The sequence below is a fragment of the Mesocricetus auratus genome, unplaced genomic scaffold (assembly GCF_017639785.1).
Source record: "Mesocricetus auratus isolate SY011 unplaced genomic scaffold, BCM_Maur_2.0 Super-Scaffold_100011, whole genome shotgun sequence".
NCBI lineage: Eukaryota > Metazoa > Chordata > Mammalia > Rodentia > Cricetidae > Mesocricetus > Mesocricetus auratus.
In genome coordinates, this window is record NW_024429195.1 from 72,156,997 (window position 1) to 72,172,537 (window position 15,541).

General features: G+C 44.2%; 1 long non-coding RNA gene across 1 annotated transcript; it reads right to left on the reverse strand.

Annotated features, from left to right (window-relative positions):
• Positions 1-1,173: 1,173 nt before the first annotated feature.
• On the reverse strand, positions 1,174-8,138 carry LOC121143104. The gene is made up of 2 exons (XR_005880215.1): positions 7,994-8,138; positions 1,174-2,599 (listed from the first exon to the last, which is right to left on the reverse strand). It is a non-coding gene; the product is annotated as an uncharacterized LOC121143104 (long non-coding RNA).
• Between the last annotated feature and the right edge of the window lie 7,403 nt (positions 8,139-15,541).

Here is a 15,541-nt window from a genome sequence, read left to right on the forward strand (position 1 = left end):
ATCGATCTGGAGGGGGAGCATCGATCTGGACGGGGAGCATCGATCTGGAGGGGGAGCATCGATCTGGAGTGGGAGCATCGATCTGGAGGGGGAGCATCGATCTGGAGGGGGAGCATCGATCTGGAGGGGGAGCATCGATCTGGAGGGGGAGCATCGATCTGGACGGGGAGCATCGATCTGGACCGGGAGCATCGATCTGGACGGGGAGCATCGATCTGGACCAGGAGCATCGATCTGGACGGGGAACATCGATCTGGAGAATGAGGTGCAGCGGGATGGGGGTTAATGGGGGTGGAAGCTAGAACCAAAGGTGGAGATCCTTACAGACAATAGTTCAGCCTACAGGAGGCCAAAGGGATGAGACGTAAGAACTGTAAACCTGAGATCTGCTTGAAGAAGGATGCCTGGACTGTCCCAAACGATTTTTCTTCTAACCCCTTCCTTTAGTGGGGCCCGGGAAGTAGAGACTGGAAGAAGAGAGGCTTGCTGTAGTTACATCGCCAGCCCACACCTTGTGTTTCTAAGTCTAGACAGCCATGAATCCCTTTCCCCGGGGGACTATGAATTTGGAGGGGACATTGTGGCCTCACCCCTACAGAACTTGGGGACTGGGATTCCACACATAATTCCTCTTTGCTTTTCAGGGCCAGAGCATGTCAGTGAGTCATTTCCTCTCCCGTTAGAGTTTGTAGAGCTTTACCACATGTTAGCCCAATGAGTCTTCCAGATGTCCTGTCAGGGGTGCCAGTGTCTTCCCAGTTCACTCAGCAAAGATGGTTGTCACCAGGAAGCTACAGGTGGCTTCCGGAAGTCTCATTGTGGAGCTTAGCCTGCTCCTGCATTCATGTGTGTGCCTCTCCATCTATGTGTCCTCCCTCCCTCCTCCTCCCCCCTCCACACACACTGCATCCTTCCCCAGGAAGTAACAACTGAGCTCCCAGGCATGGGACTCCTTCGCTTGTCTTACAAACCTTCCCACCTTCCTAGCAAGCCCTGCCCCACTCTCCAAGCAGACACACGTTTGCGTTTGTATTTTCTTGTACTGACAAATTGTTTTGTGAGTACCTGGTAAGCACTGGTCTCTTGAAGATGCTGCAGTGTTTGGCTCTTATAAATGACTGTCTCCTTGGTACCACCCTAGACTTCTCTGGCAGAGAATTTTGTGAACGTCTGTGAAATCCCAGCTTTAGATTTTTGCCTCATATGGGTACAAATAAACTCCAGTATAGTCTGTGCCTTTAAACATACATAGTATCACAATGTTTTTTGCTCTGTTATATAGTCCCACTCCACATTGTTTTGAGCTCCAGCTTGTTGTTTACATATGCAAAGTCCTTAGAAAAGTGCCAGTTAATACCATAAAAATATTAGTTGTCTTATTTACATTATTATTAATACGTGGATTTAGATCATTTCTTGTAATTGCTTTATGGTGATCTATTACTGCTCTTACTACACTTTGTTTATTCTCAAATTGGAGGACATTGAAGCTGTTTCCAAACTTTTATAATCACAATCAGTATATTCTTCTACATATTATATTTAGACCATTAAAAATGACCATTAAAGTCATTTTTTTAAGAGTTAGTATTTTCTTAGAAGAGGTCTTGGTAGACTGTAAGAGTACATTTAAGTTTTCTGACTGCTACCAACCTGCTGGGTATTGTGAAGACACAAAAATTGTGAGTTTTCTACAAATTTTGCCAAACCACAGGTATTTTTAAAGATTTGTAGGTACGGAGTGATAATCTTGGCTTAAAACTTGAAGTTTTAAAAATCTTGCTGTCATTTACTTATAAGTCAGGTGAGGTCTCCCTTTACCCCACATTTATTCGACATCACCTACTGACAGTATCTTCACTTTTTCTGGAATCATGGATGTCCCTCAGAAAAATGCGTGGTTCCCAAGATCACACTTTATATGAGTATCAGGAGGCTCCAGAGAGCCCGGATGACATCATCTATGGACCCCACCCCCCTTCAAATTCTCCTGCTTTTATTCCTTTTTATGCTTAGAATATCTATGGATCAAACCCACCCACAACAACCACACGTTTCCCTACCACGTTCATTTAGCTTTAGGTTTGGGTTCATTTGTTTTGTAACCTGCCAAGTCTGGTTAATGTTGGTTGGTTCTGTTGACTTGACCTTTATGCAGGACTTGCGCAGGTAACCACAGCTTCTGTGGGTCCATGCATGCAAACAAAAAACAAAAAACCTTGGGGCCCATTCTTCCCCATCCTCCAGCTCTTTCTTCCTATCGGCTCTTCTGCGATGTTCCGTGCGCCACGGCGAGGAAATGGATTGATACAGAGGTCCCATTTAGTCTGAGCACCCTTCAGTCACTGTCTGAACTCTACCCAGCTAAGCCACTGTCCACTGCAGGAAGGGATTTCTCTGGCTTCAGTCTTCTTCACTCCAAATAAGAAATTCCTGGTATTCTGAGGTCTCCGCCTCCAGGGACTGTGACTGAGGAGGTCTCCATGGAAACTGAGGATTGGTGTGGGTCATCATTTTCAGAAAGGCAGTCTTGGGAGTTTCTGGATTCTCTGGAAGAACTCCTATTTCTTCTTTCTAAAACGTCCTTGTTTCTACAGCTCTGAAATAAAGGATTAAATAGCAAGTTTAATACAGAAAAGTTTCACTTGCCTCCAAATTAAGGCTGCAGCTACTCTTAGTTCCAGGGTTACTAGGGGAGAGTGAATCTGCGGCTTCTAGTCTCAGCTGAGAGCATAAAGAGATACATGCTTAGAAATGGGCCAGGTGGTGGTGGCGCACGCCTTTAATCCCAGCACTCGGGAGGCAGAGGCAGGCGATCTCTGTGAGTTCGAGGCCGAGCTGGACCGATAGCCTCCGAAACAATACAGAGAAACCCTGTCTCGTAAAAACCAAAAAAAAAAAAAAAAAAAGAAAAAGAAAAAAAAAGAAAAAAGAAATGGATGTGATACCAAATAGATAGATAGATAGATAGATGGATAGATAAGCCAATAAATGAATAAATGAAAGATAGAAATATATAAAGGAAGCTGGGCATTGGTGGCACATGCCTTTAATCCCGGCACTCCAGAGGCAGGTGGATCTCTGTGAGTTCAAAGCTGGCCTGATCTACAGAGTGAGTTCCAGGACAGACTCCAAAGCTATATAGAGAAACCCTGCCTGGAAAAACAAAACAAAACAACAGCAACAACAACAAAAAAAAGATAGAAAGAAATATATAAAAGAAAAAAGAAGACAGGGAGTGAGGAAATTCTAAGCCAAGCAGAAAATGGAACATAGAAAAGGATCCTCTTGGTAAGTATGAACAGCTTGTGTTTGGAATGGTTTGTGTTTCTAATTTTACTGTGAGAGTGAGCTCATTTTTTCTCCTCTCTGCAGGATACTTTAAGGATTCCTTTGTGAAAAGAAGGAAATAAGTTGAGTTTCCTCCCAGATTCACATTCGCATAACTAACTGATTGTTATAAGATGAAGAAAGTCCATTGCCTTGCTTGCAGATAAACTGTCTTCTTCATTTAGAAATCTAGTGTTGCAGCCGGGTGTTGGTGGCGTACACCTTTAATCCCAGCACTCGGGAGGCAGAGGCAGGCAGACCTTTGTGAGTTCCAGGCCAGCCTGGTCTACAGAGTGATTTCTAGGACAACCTCCAAAACAATACAGAGAAACCCTGTCTCAAAAACCAAAAAAAAAAAAAGAAAGAAAAAGAAATCTAGTATTTCTGGGTGTGGTGGCACACACTTTTAATCCCAGTGCTCAAGAGGCAGAAGCAAGTGGGTCTCTGTGAGTTCAAGGCCAACCTGGTCTACACAGTGAGTTCCAGACCAGCCAGGGCTACATAGGGAGACCCTGTGTCAATATATATGTACACACACACACACACACACACACACACACACACACACGCACACACGCACGCACGCACACTCTCTGTCTCTCTGTCTCTCTCTCTGTCTCTGTCTCTCTCTCTCTCTCTCTCTCTCTCTCTCTCAATTGCACTCCCCTCTTCTATCCTCTTTTGTAGGCTGCTAGTATCAAGAGAGTTAATCCTTGCTTTTGACTCAGTCACGTGCCAGTGTATTCTCTGAGAGGTTCAGTGCCAGCATCCTCTTGAGCCTTTGATGGCATTATGCTCTGTAAGTGATGCCAGGAACAAGAATTAGGATCCAGTTCTAGGACTCACAATGACTCACTGGGTAACTTTGGTTCGGCAACAATAGAAAAGTGACTCTGTTGTTCTGTTGGTGAAACTGGGACAGTGATGCTGGCAACCTGCCTCAGACAGGGATGAGGCAGGACCAAGCTTTCCTGATCTCCGAGGCATGGGCGTTGCTGGGGGAGGAGGACTGTAAGCATAAAGGTAGAAGTCGTGGCAGGCAGCCTGACAAAGAACAGAAGGAGGTCACCCAGCCTGCCCAACAGCCAGGATGTATGTGGTCTCTATAGTGAGGGAAACGAAGACGTCAGCTCCTGGCCTGTGTTCCTAAAGGTCATCCTTCTATCTTCATGAGCTACTCGTGAGTGCAGAAGACAAGAGGGAGCCTGTGTCACCCGAAGCCTCTTCTTACTCTTTATGGTGCTTCTTTGGCCATAAAGGGCTTCTCTGGCGTGGCCCTCAGAGTCTATAGACTGTTCACTAAAGCACGGGATTATGAGAGAGAGCTGGACTGTAGTTCAGTATAGGGTGCTTGCCTGTAATCTCAGCACAGGAAACAGGGACAGGAGGATGCCCACAAGTTCAAGGTCAGCCTGAACTACACAAAGAGACCCTGCTTCCAGAATAATAACAACCAAATCAGAAGCAAAATCCAGTTAGCCGACCCCTAGGAGAGGCTGTGATAACCATAGAAACAACAATAATTGTCAGAATAACCATAAAGTCATTCAATTCAGGGAGCACTGTCACGGTGGCAGTTGGGACTTCTACCCTGGGCTGCCATGAGAGCTATGCCTCATCCTCCTACCACCATTTCACAGATTCCAATCCTGTTCTTTGCTTTATCTAGGAGTACTTAGGGTAGGACTAAGCCAGGGTACAAAGGATCAAATCATCAGTATCTTAAGAAGCTGTCTTAGAAATTTTATTTGAAGCCCCCATATAGCATTTTACAATGAAGACATTTAGAGAAAAAAACTAAGTACACACAAAGCTGGTTCTAAATCTAATCATTTTATCTGATTATTGATGTTTACAAAATCTAAGCTATTCCAAATGCTTGATTTCCAAACTGCTCTTGTTCCACACTGACTGTGGCTTTAACTGTAGTGTCACGTGAGTGTCTAAGTCTGGATTCCAGTCAGAGACTGAGCTTCTGTGACTATCCAGAATCTGGGGCCTCCTGATACCAGCCGTCTCCATCCTATCGCCAAGTTGGACTCCCAAAAGATCAGAGTCAATTCTGAGGTGCACAGATGGCAATATTAGTTCCCCATCTACCCTATCCCCCAAAATTGGTCTCCTGGGTCTGTTGCCCACAAAAAAAGGTTGATGATGACGCCACCAAGACCCCTGGGGACAAAGAACTTCTAAGGGTGGAAATCAAACTGTCTTCAGAACAGACAGATCTAAATCTAGATGATCCCTTCTACTTCTCCCTGGCCAGCAAAGCCCTTGATGAGCCACCAAGAGATAGAGAGAAAAAGTGAAACACTAAAACACCAAATGCAAGGTTGTCAGCGCCACCTGAGTGATGTGACATGGGTCTTTAGCCAGCAAACTTCAGGAACTGCCAAAGAGGCACTTAGGAACTCCCTGTTTGTGGGTTGAAATGGAAATGGCTACTATCCTCATGACATCAAGAGCTGCACTGAAATGCTCCTTGACTAAAGAACAGAAGAGAAGTCTGGGGAGATGACTCTGTCAGTAAAGAATGTGTCACCCAAGCATGAGGACCTGAGCTCAGTTCTCCAGCACACATATTAAAAACAAAACAAAACAAAACAGGTGTGGCAGCATGTCAATAACCTGAGGTATACAGAGAGGTTGAGACAAGGGGAGTCCTGGATTTCATCTGGCCAGGCTATCCATATTGGTAAACTCCAGGTTGAATGAGAGATTCTGCCTCAAAAAATGAGATAGAGAGACATTGAGCATGACAGCCATTGATCATGACACCAGATGTCGACCTCTGACCTTCACATGCATGAACACACACATACACACACATATGCATGCATGCACAAGAAGTATGAGAGAACAACGTCTGACAAGTTTGCCTCACTCCAACATGCATGCATGGTTCTCTTCCCAAATTAGGAATCAAATATATGCCCAATACCTGTACTTTAAGCATATCAGGTTTTTTTTTCTTTAGCATACCCCTTTAGAAATACCTACAACCTATTAGAAGTAGTTAATATAAATTAAATAATTGTTTTATTATAATTATATTATTAGATATTGCTGTGCTTCAAAATTTGATACTAAGAACTCGAACTATAAAAAGTTTTGCTTAATCCATGTTAACTTATCCCAGGAACTTAATACCCCCACTGACTTGTGTGTGTGTGTGTGTGTGTGTGTGTATGTGTGTTCCCTGTTGGATCCCATTGCTATTAATAAGTTTGTTTACTGGGCTGCTTTTGCCCCCAACATTTTATGTGGCTAGATTTAAATCTGACACCATTAGATCTGAAGGAGTCAGGCCATTAAGATCTCAAGGTGCCTTAGAACACGGTAATTACAGGCCAAGTAAAATGATGCAGGGTCTGTCTGTCCTTTCCAAATCCATTCTTGAAAAGAAATCTATTCCATGAGATACATAATTAACACAGTATAATCTAAAAATTGGCAGCATTTTCTCCCAGGGAAATCCCAGGTGCAATTTGTTTTGTTTTGTTTTTTGAGACAAAGTTTCTCTCTGTAGCTCTGGCTGTCCTGGAACTCAACTCTCCAGACAAGGCTGGCCTCCTACTCATAAAAAGTTCTGCCTCTGCCTGCTTAGTGCTGTGGAGTTCAGGTGTGCACCACCACTGCCTGGTCCCAGGTGAAATTTTCAACTCTTTTGACTCTAAAAGTCGGAACCTTTAATACACAGACCAGTGAAATTCCTACAAGTTTGATTAGACACTTTGCCAGCCCAACTCAGTTGATAGAAAGATATTTCTTACTTTCTGGGAAATTATTTTAGTGGTTACCCTCCCAAATGCACATTTGTTTCATTGTTTCATTTCTGAGGATCTACCTCTCTGTAGACAGAAGTTTCTGTCCTGCAGCTGTTCAGTCCCAAATAAACACACAGAGGCTTATATTAACTGTAAGCTGTTTGGCCAATGACTCAAGCTTATTACTATCTAGCTCTTACAACTTGAATTAACCCATAATACTTATCTATGCTTAGCCACGTGGCTTGGTACCTTTTCTCAATAAGGCATCCTCATCTTCCTTCCTCTGTGTCTGGCTGGTGACCCCTTCTCTGCCTTTCTTCTTCCCAGAATTCTCCTTGTCTGGTAGCCCCTCCTATACTTACTGGCTAGCTACTGACCAAACAGAATTTTATTAAACCAATTTGGGTGACGAATCCTTACAGTGAACAAGAGCATTATCCCATATCACCTCTCTATCCAGCCCTTCAGCTGAATATTTCCCAATGTGAGAATGAGCTTCTGCATCACAGTGGGGGAGTTCCACATCTGGAAAGGAGAGGGGCACCCCAGCTGCTTTGGGAAGACTTACAGTGCTTCTCACTACACAAAAATGTTCACTGGAAGAAGAAATGCCAATTAGCCAGCTGGTTTTCTCCCATGACATTTCCTGCCCAACTTCTTATTTTGAGCAGGTTCAAATAGATCAATGAACCCCTCCCCATAAACCATTCGTAAAGATAGACCAGGGGTAACATCTTGCATGATCATGAAGTTCTAAGGACCATTTGCCTTTTCTTTTCCCAGAAGAAGGTGTCCACGTGCCCAAAAGTATGTACATGGTCCTCTATAGAAATAATGGAAAATTCCATTACAGAGTTGTGAATCATAATTCCCAGTATTTATGCTTATGTTACCTTTAGTAGCCAGGATCTTCCACCTGCAGCCCCAACTGTCTCAAAGTTAGGCCTCTTCCCACGCAGAGGCATGCTCCATGCTCACTCAAACCTCACAGTATACGTCTTGTATCTTAACCTGTGTCTACCCACTTCCAGCCCTGTCTTTTTCTTTCTCAAGATTTTCCAGTCTAGAGCAGCTAGCTCCTAGAATGTGTCATACTCTTAATTTATCTGATTATTTCCCCGTGACCCAACTCCACTTAAGCAATTTCAAGCAGTTTTGGCAAGAATGATACAGGGGGTGCTAGTCCCATGAACTTTGGACAAACTTGAGAACCAAGATTCTGCCATGCCTGAGTGACACAATTGAAAGAATTTTTAAGGGCCATTTTTGAAAATATGAATTTAGAATAGACTGTTTTTAATCAAAGGGCAGGATGTTCAAGGCAAAATGAAAAAAAGGAGGATGTCCAAGATCAGAGCCCAAGATTATTAATAACTTACGTATGTTTGAAAGGGGCCCTTGTTAGGGCCAAACCTAGCAACCTTTGTTGAATCATCAGAAGTGAGATTTGGGCAGGGTCAGGCCCTGCCCTCTCAAAGTGGATAATTACTAATTACTAACTTGGTGTGATTTCAGGAATGTGTGCTGCCACCCTTCCCCACTCAGCTACACTGCCTCTATTATGTGCATGGTGAGTCCTGGTCACCAGGCTTCCCCACACCCTCCCTCTCCAGTAAATGTCTAATATGCTTCAGGCCTTGTGCTCAGTGTGTCACTCCGCTGTCCTTGCGACAACCTCATGAGGCAAGCATTACTATGGCTGGTTTTTTTAAGGTGGGAAAAGTGAGGTTCAGCAATGGAGCATCCCCTCAAGGACCCAAGCAGCTAACTTGGAATTTGAACCAAAATCTGCCACAATAATCAGCATTCAGGGGCTAGAGGGATGGCTCAGGAGTTAAGATCATTGGTTGCTCTTGCAGAGGACCTGGCTACCATTCCCAGCGGCCCACGTGATGGTTCACAACCATGCATAACTCCAGATCCTGGGAATCTGACACAAGCAAATAGTAAAAGACATACACACAAGCAAAATACTCATACACACAAAATAAATAAACCTAAAATAAAATAAAAATAAATGACCAGAGTTCCAAAATTCCACGCTCCCTCTGGTGCTCTTTCATCCGTAGTCTCATCTCCTACCTCAAATGGCTTTTTCTTCTCTCTCTAGAGTCTATGCCATACATTGCACTAGATATTTGAGAATTTTACTCTATGGCAACATGTCCTTCGAGAAGTTGCAATCGTTGTTGTTTATGCCCACATTTGCATCAGGCACTTTGCTGAAATCACACAGTCTTCCTAAGAAGTGTGTAAGGACAATGTCATTGATAGCACCCTGTGTCACTGGGCGAAGATATGGAGGACAGGGTTCTGATCCACACCTGCCTTCAAGCCTGAGCCCCTGGACTTGCTGCTTTATAGCCTGGAAACCCTGACAAGCCAGTGACCAAGGTACTGCCTGGAAATAACGAAGACCAAGACATTGGCTTGTTAACTTCTGAACTCCTTTGCTTCCAGGAACACCACCCCCAAAGGACACTGCCCTTTAGAACATGCTTCAGATGGGTCATGGACTCACAGAGGCCTGGGGACAACTCCTTTCCCAGAATTCCTCCCTATAGACAGGTGTTATCTTCAGATAGAGACACGAGCCAAAGTAACACTGAAGAGGAGCACACAAGCGTGCACACACATACACACATACACACACATACACCCACACTCACACACACATACACACCCATACACACATACACACACATACACACACTCACACACACACTCACACACACATACACACTCATACACACATACACACACATACACACACTCACACACACATACACACACATACACACACTCACACACACACACTCACACACACATACACACTCATACACACATACACACACATACACACATACACACACACTCACACACACATACACACACACATACACACACTCACACACACACATACACACACTCACACACATACACACACATACACACACATACACACACATACACACACATACACACACTCATACACACACACACACGTTATTACTGCTACACAGGCTCCTTACAGTGGCTGAATTTAATAATAGATAATGTTTCAGAGCACACAAGCGTATACACACACATACACACACATACACACACTCACACTCATACACACACATACACACATACACACACATACACACTCATACACACATACACACACTCACACACACTCACACACACATACACACACATACACACTCACACACATACACACACATACACACACTCACACACATACACACACATACACATACACATACACACACATACACACACTCACACACACTCACACACACATACACACACATACACACTCACACACATACACACACATACACACACTCACACACACTCACACACATACGCACACTCATACACACACACACGTGATTACTGCTACACAGGCTCCTTACAGTGGCTGAATTTAATAATAGATAATGTTTCAGAGCACACAAGCGTATACACACACACACACACACACACGTGATTACTGCTACACAGGCTCCTTACAGTGGCTGAATTTAATAATAGATAATGTTTCCCAACAGGAAATTTTCCTGACTGTGATTACTGGCCCACAGTAAAGGTATCTCCATGAAACAAACTCTGTGTGTGTGTGTGTGTGTGTGTGTGTGTGTGTGTGTGTGTGTGTGTGTGTGGTGTGTATCTGTGTGTATGTGGTGTGTGTGTGTGTCTGTGTGTGTCTGTGGGTGTGTTTCTGTGTGTGTGTGTCTGTGTCTGTGTTCAACCCTTCATCCTGGCTCTTCTAATGAACTGATAGTCCACAGGTAGGCGGGTTGTGGTGGCCACCTCCCTGCCAAAGCTGTTAGGGAGTCTTTCCGTGGCTGTCTTACAGGGGTTGGAATTTGGAGATTCCTGTCCCTACTGTCTTAAGGGTCTTGAGCTGAGAACAAATGAAAGTCCCAGAAGAAAAAGTAGGTCTCTGGGGAGAGAAGAGGGAAGGGGAAAAAACCCAGGCTCCCCGAGTGGAGAGAGGGTAGACTCATCATACATACTCCACTGTCCGCTCTGCCCAGTAACCTCACCGCTGATCTCTCCATCTAAACTCACGTCCATCCTCCTCTCCAGCCCCCATATCGTGAACGTCCACTGACTCTTCTCCATCTGTGTCTTACTCCCACCGGCTCTTGGTTTTCCATGCATGTGAGTCTCCCCAGTGCTCCAGAAACATGAAAAGAGTGTTCACTTTGGAAATAAAAAACCTCCCTTCCCAAGCATCCTTCCTGCATCTTTTTTTGTTGTTATTTGTTGTTGTTGTTGTTGTTGTTTTGGTCTTTTGTTTGTTTTGTTGTTGTTGTTTAGACAGGGCCCATGTAGATCCAGCTGTTTTCTGTTGTGTGATATTTTGATTGCATACTGACCATAAGTTTGCTTTGGATCAGAAGGCAAAGCTAGCCACTAGCTGACCAAAATTAACCATAGAGGTTTTGGAGGACTGAGGACAGATAGAGAGACAGGATGTAGTAAGGCAGGGTGGAGAGAGGATCTCAGCCCTTTTGGGTGGAGGCACGGAAGAGATAGGAGGTCACTGGTTGCTTCTCTGCTGCTTCTCTGATCTTTCAGGTTCTTACCCCGATATCTGACTCCCAAGTTTTTGTTGATAAAGAATAATTAGATAAATGTGTCTGCTTTCAGACTCATGGTGTAGCTGAGAATGACCTTACTGTTATATCCTCCTGCCTCTGCCTCCCAGGTGCTGAGATTGTAAACCTCTGCCTGGACACCTGGCTTTTGCATCCACTTTGATTTCTGCTTCTCTTCAAAATAAAGGTTGTGTATTTATTGCCTCTGCCTTTTTCTTTTGAATCTTATATTCTCCCTGCAGCCCACATTAGCCATCAAAACCGCCTGCTTGAGGTCACTAATGACCTCTGTGTCTTCTGTTTGGACAGAAACAGTCTGCAGAAGTGAGAATTCTGTGCTCCAGAGTGTCCATGGCACCTCTATGTCCTGCTCTGCTTCTGTTCTCTGTCGCCTTTGCTCAACTACACCCTTCTCCTGCTTTCTGAATACTAAGGGAAAGGGAAGCGCTATGTTTTGCATGAGGTTCATGTGCAGGAAACTTGGTCGTGGAAAGACCAGTTGAAAGTTAATGGAACCTTAAGTGGTGTGGCTTAGTGGAAGGTGCTTGGGTCATGAGGGCACCACCTCTTGAAGAGATTAGTAATGCAGAATAAATTACTGCTAAAGATAACAGTGATATAGATCAAGACTGCAGCGCTGCGGGGCCCCTGTCACACAGTCCCTTTCCATGTTTGTAACATCTTATGGTGTATCCAAAGCCCTTATTGGGACACTGGACCCTGTTTCTGAACCTCCAGAGCTACAGGGCAAATGAATTTCTTGTCTTTATAGTCATCCCAGCTTCAAGTACCTTGACAGAGGAACATGAAATTGACTGAGACAGTGAGTCATGGAAGGGAGAAACAATGAACACTATGATGCATTACTGAACGTGTTTCCTCTTGGGACCAAGTATAACTAATTGCTTCACCTCCAGGGACCTTCCTTAAGAGCCACATAAGTGCATCCTGGGAGCAGACTGGATCCCATTCTTAATAGTTACCCCACAAGATGCTAGCTCTCCCCACTTCCCAGATGAATCTTCATAGCCATTGAGTAGGGCTTGCTCCTCATTAAGAAGCCTTGAAGGCAGAAAACAATAGGCATGTGTAAGGGAGTGCATCAGGTTGTACCCACAGAAAGTCAGGAGAAGCCACACAAATGCAGACAAATAAGGAAAGCTGCTGAGCAGTTAGTGAAGGGCAACTGTAGCAGTTCTCCAGAGACATCCAATATGATATCCTGACGTCCCTATGCACACCAGAGTTTCTAATGAACACTCCTCATGAATGGCTAACAGGCTTGTTAAACTTAACATGGTCCAAAGAGAACATTTCTTCATATATCCCTCCACATGTTCCCACGTGTCCATCTTGTATCTTCCCTATCTTGTTCAATAATAGCTTTGTTTGTTTGTTTGTTTGTTTTTAAGAAATGACCTAACTTTATAACCCATGCTCACCTTGAACTCGGGATCTTCCTGCCTCAGGCCCTTGATTCCCGGGATTATGGGTTTGCACCCTGATGACCAATAGTCAACAACATCTCAATGCAACCAATTTTTTGAGGCTAAAAATTGAAGAGTTATCATTGGCTTCTCATGCTTCCTCACGCCACTCATCCAGCGGTGTGTTGTATTGGCTTCCACTACAAAATGTACCCTAAATCTGTCCCCTTCCCTCTGTTCTGCAGCAACACAACTCTCCATCTCCAAAGCACAGGTCAACTCCTTGGTGCACCAAGCCTCCTGATCTTTGCCTTCCAATGCAATCTGTACACAGCTGTAGCCCAGGTGGTACCTTTCTCTATTTTCTTTGTTTAAAAATTCCAAACATACATAGGACCAAAATAATAATAAATGAAACTCCAACTTATCCATCATTGGTAAATATCCAATTACAGCCATCACATTTCATCCTTATCTCTGAGTCTACAGTAAATCAAATATCCTATCCTTTGATCTACACATGATTTATTATTGCTATAGTATTTCATATTTTAAAAAGAAAAATTTTAATGAACAATACCAAAGAAAAGAGCAGATAACTTTTTAAAACTATAAGCACATGGCACTGTAGAGTGGCCCCCTTTAAAACAAAAATTAAAGCTGGTCAAGTGACTTGTTTGCTGGAAACAAGCCTTCCAGTGACTTCCAATCCTGCTTTGAATAAAGCTGGACTCATTAACACTCGACCTCACATAGCCTCTGCCTACATCTCTGGTCCCACGCCCAACCAGTCTCTCTATTGCACACCAACCGCACTGTTCCTCAAATGCTTCCAACCTGTCCTTGCTGGAAGCCCTCATTCTAGATCTTCTCTCTGCCTGGAAGGATCATTCCTGCCACCTTCCTGTGGCTGGCTCCTGCTCTTCATTCAGGTCTCAGCTTACATGCAAAGGTCTCTTACCACCAGTCTCAAGTAGACACCCTGCCCTCGCCATATTATCCGATTCCAATTCTCTGCTAGTCCCAGGCCTGGGACATTTCTGATGTGCCCCAGATAGTTTTGTGCTTATTGTCAAGGGTGACTATTAATAATACTTCATTCACTTTCAAAAGTGGACTGTGGGGTTGCGGACAAAGCACTAACACCGCACTTACGTGGAACTGTGGTCTTGACTATCAGCACCACAGAAGGAAAACAGGAAACAAAATCTATGGCTACACAATTTATAAAACTCTTATTTTCTGAATGAATTGATTTTTTTTAGGTTTTTCAAGACAGGGTTTCTCTGTATTGTTTTGGAGCCTGTCCTGGAACTGGCTTTGTAGAACCAGGCTGGCCTCGAACTTCCAGAGATCCACCTGCCTCTGCCTCCTGAGTGCTGGGATTAAAGGTGTGTGCCACCAGCACCTGGCTATGAATTGATTTTTTATTTAAAAACTTGTCATATATTTTCATCACATTCTTTCCCTTCCCCAACACCTCCCAGATCCTCCCACCTTTCTACCCATGCAACTTCCTAGATTATCTCTCTCAAAATACTAAAACAACAAAAAAAGTGCTCACACGCACTCTCTCTCTCTCTCTCTCTCTCTCTCTCTCTCACACACACACACACACACACACACACACACACACTGCAGTCCATTTGTGTTGGGCCACTATTACTGGGCATGGGGCCTGCCATGGAGTGTGGTTGATACACCCAGTAACCTTCCATTGAAGAAAACTGATTTTCCCTTTCCCAATAGTAGTCAATTGCAAATAGCTTCTGGGCTAGGGGTGGAATTTTGTTTCACCTCCCTTCTCAGTACTGGGATTTTATCTGGTTTGAACCTGAGCAGGTGTGGTGTGTGCTGTCACGATCTCTGTGAATTCATATGCACTTCAGCCCTGTTGTGTCTGGATGACGCTGGGCTCTGTGTGTGTGTGTGTGTGTGTGTGTGTGTGTGTGTGTGTGTGTGTGTGTGTGTTGAGTCATCCACCACTTCTGGCCCTTACAGTCTTTCCACCTCCTCTGCCCCACACAGATCCCTGAGCCCCGAGGGAAGGGTCTAATAAAAGCATTCCATTTCAAGCAGATGCTGCAAAATCTCTCACTCTCTGCGAACTGTCTGCTTGTGGGTCCTTGTGTTACTCTCCCATCTACTAAAGAAGATGCTTCTCTGATAAGAGGTGAGCAATACAATGACCTATGGTTACAAAGGTACGTCATTAGGAGTGATTTCACTGCTCTTCACTCAGCAGAATAATAATAGTGGGCTTGCCCCTAGGGCCCACTATGTAGTCGAAGGTTCTTGGTCACTTTAGCTGTGTCAGGTGTGGGTTGTATTTCATGGAGTTAGTTTTTGACATCTTCCTCCTCCTCCTCTTCCTCCTCCTCCTCTTCTTCCTCCTCCT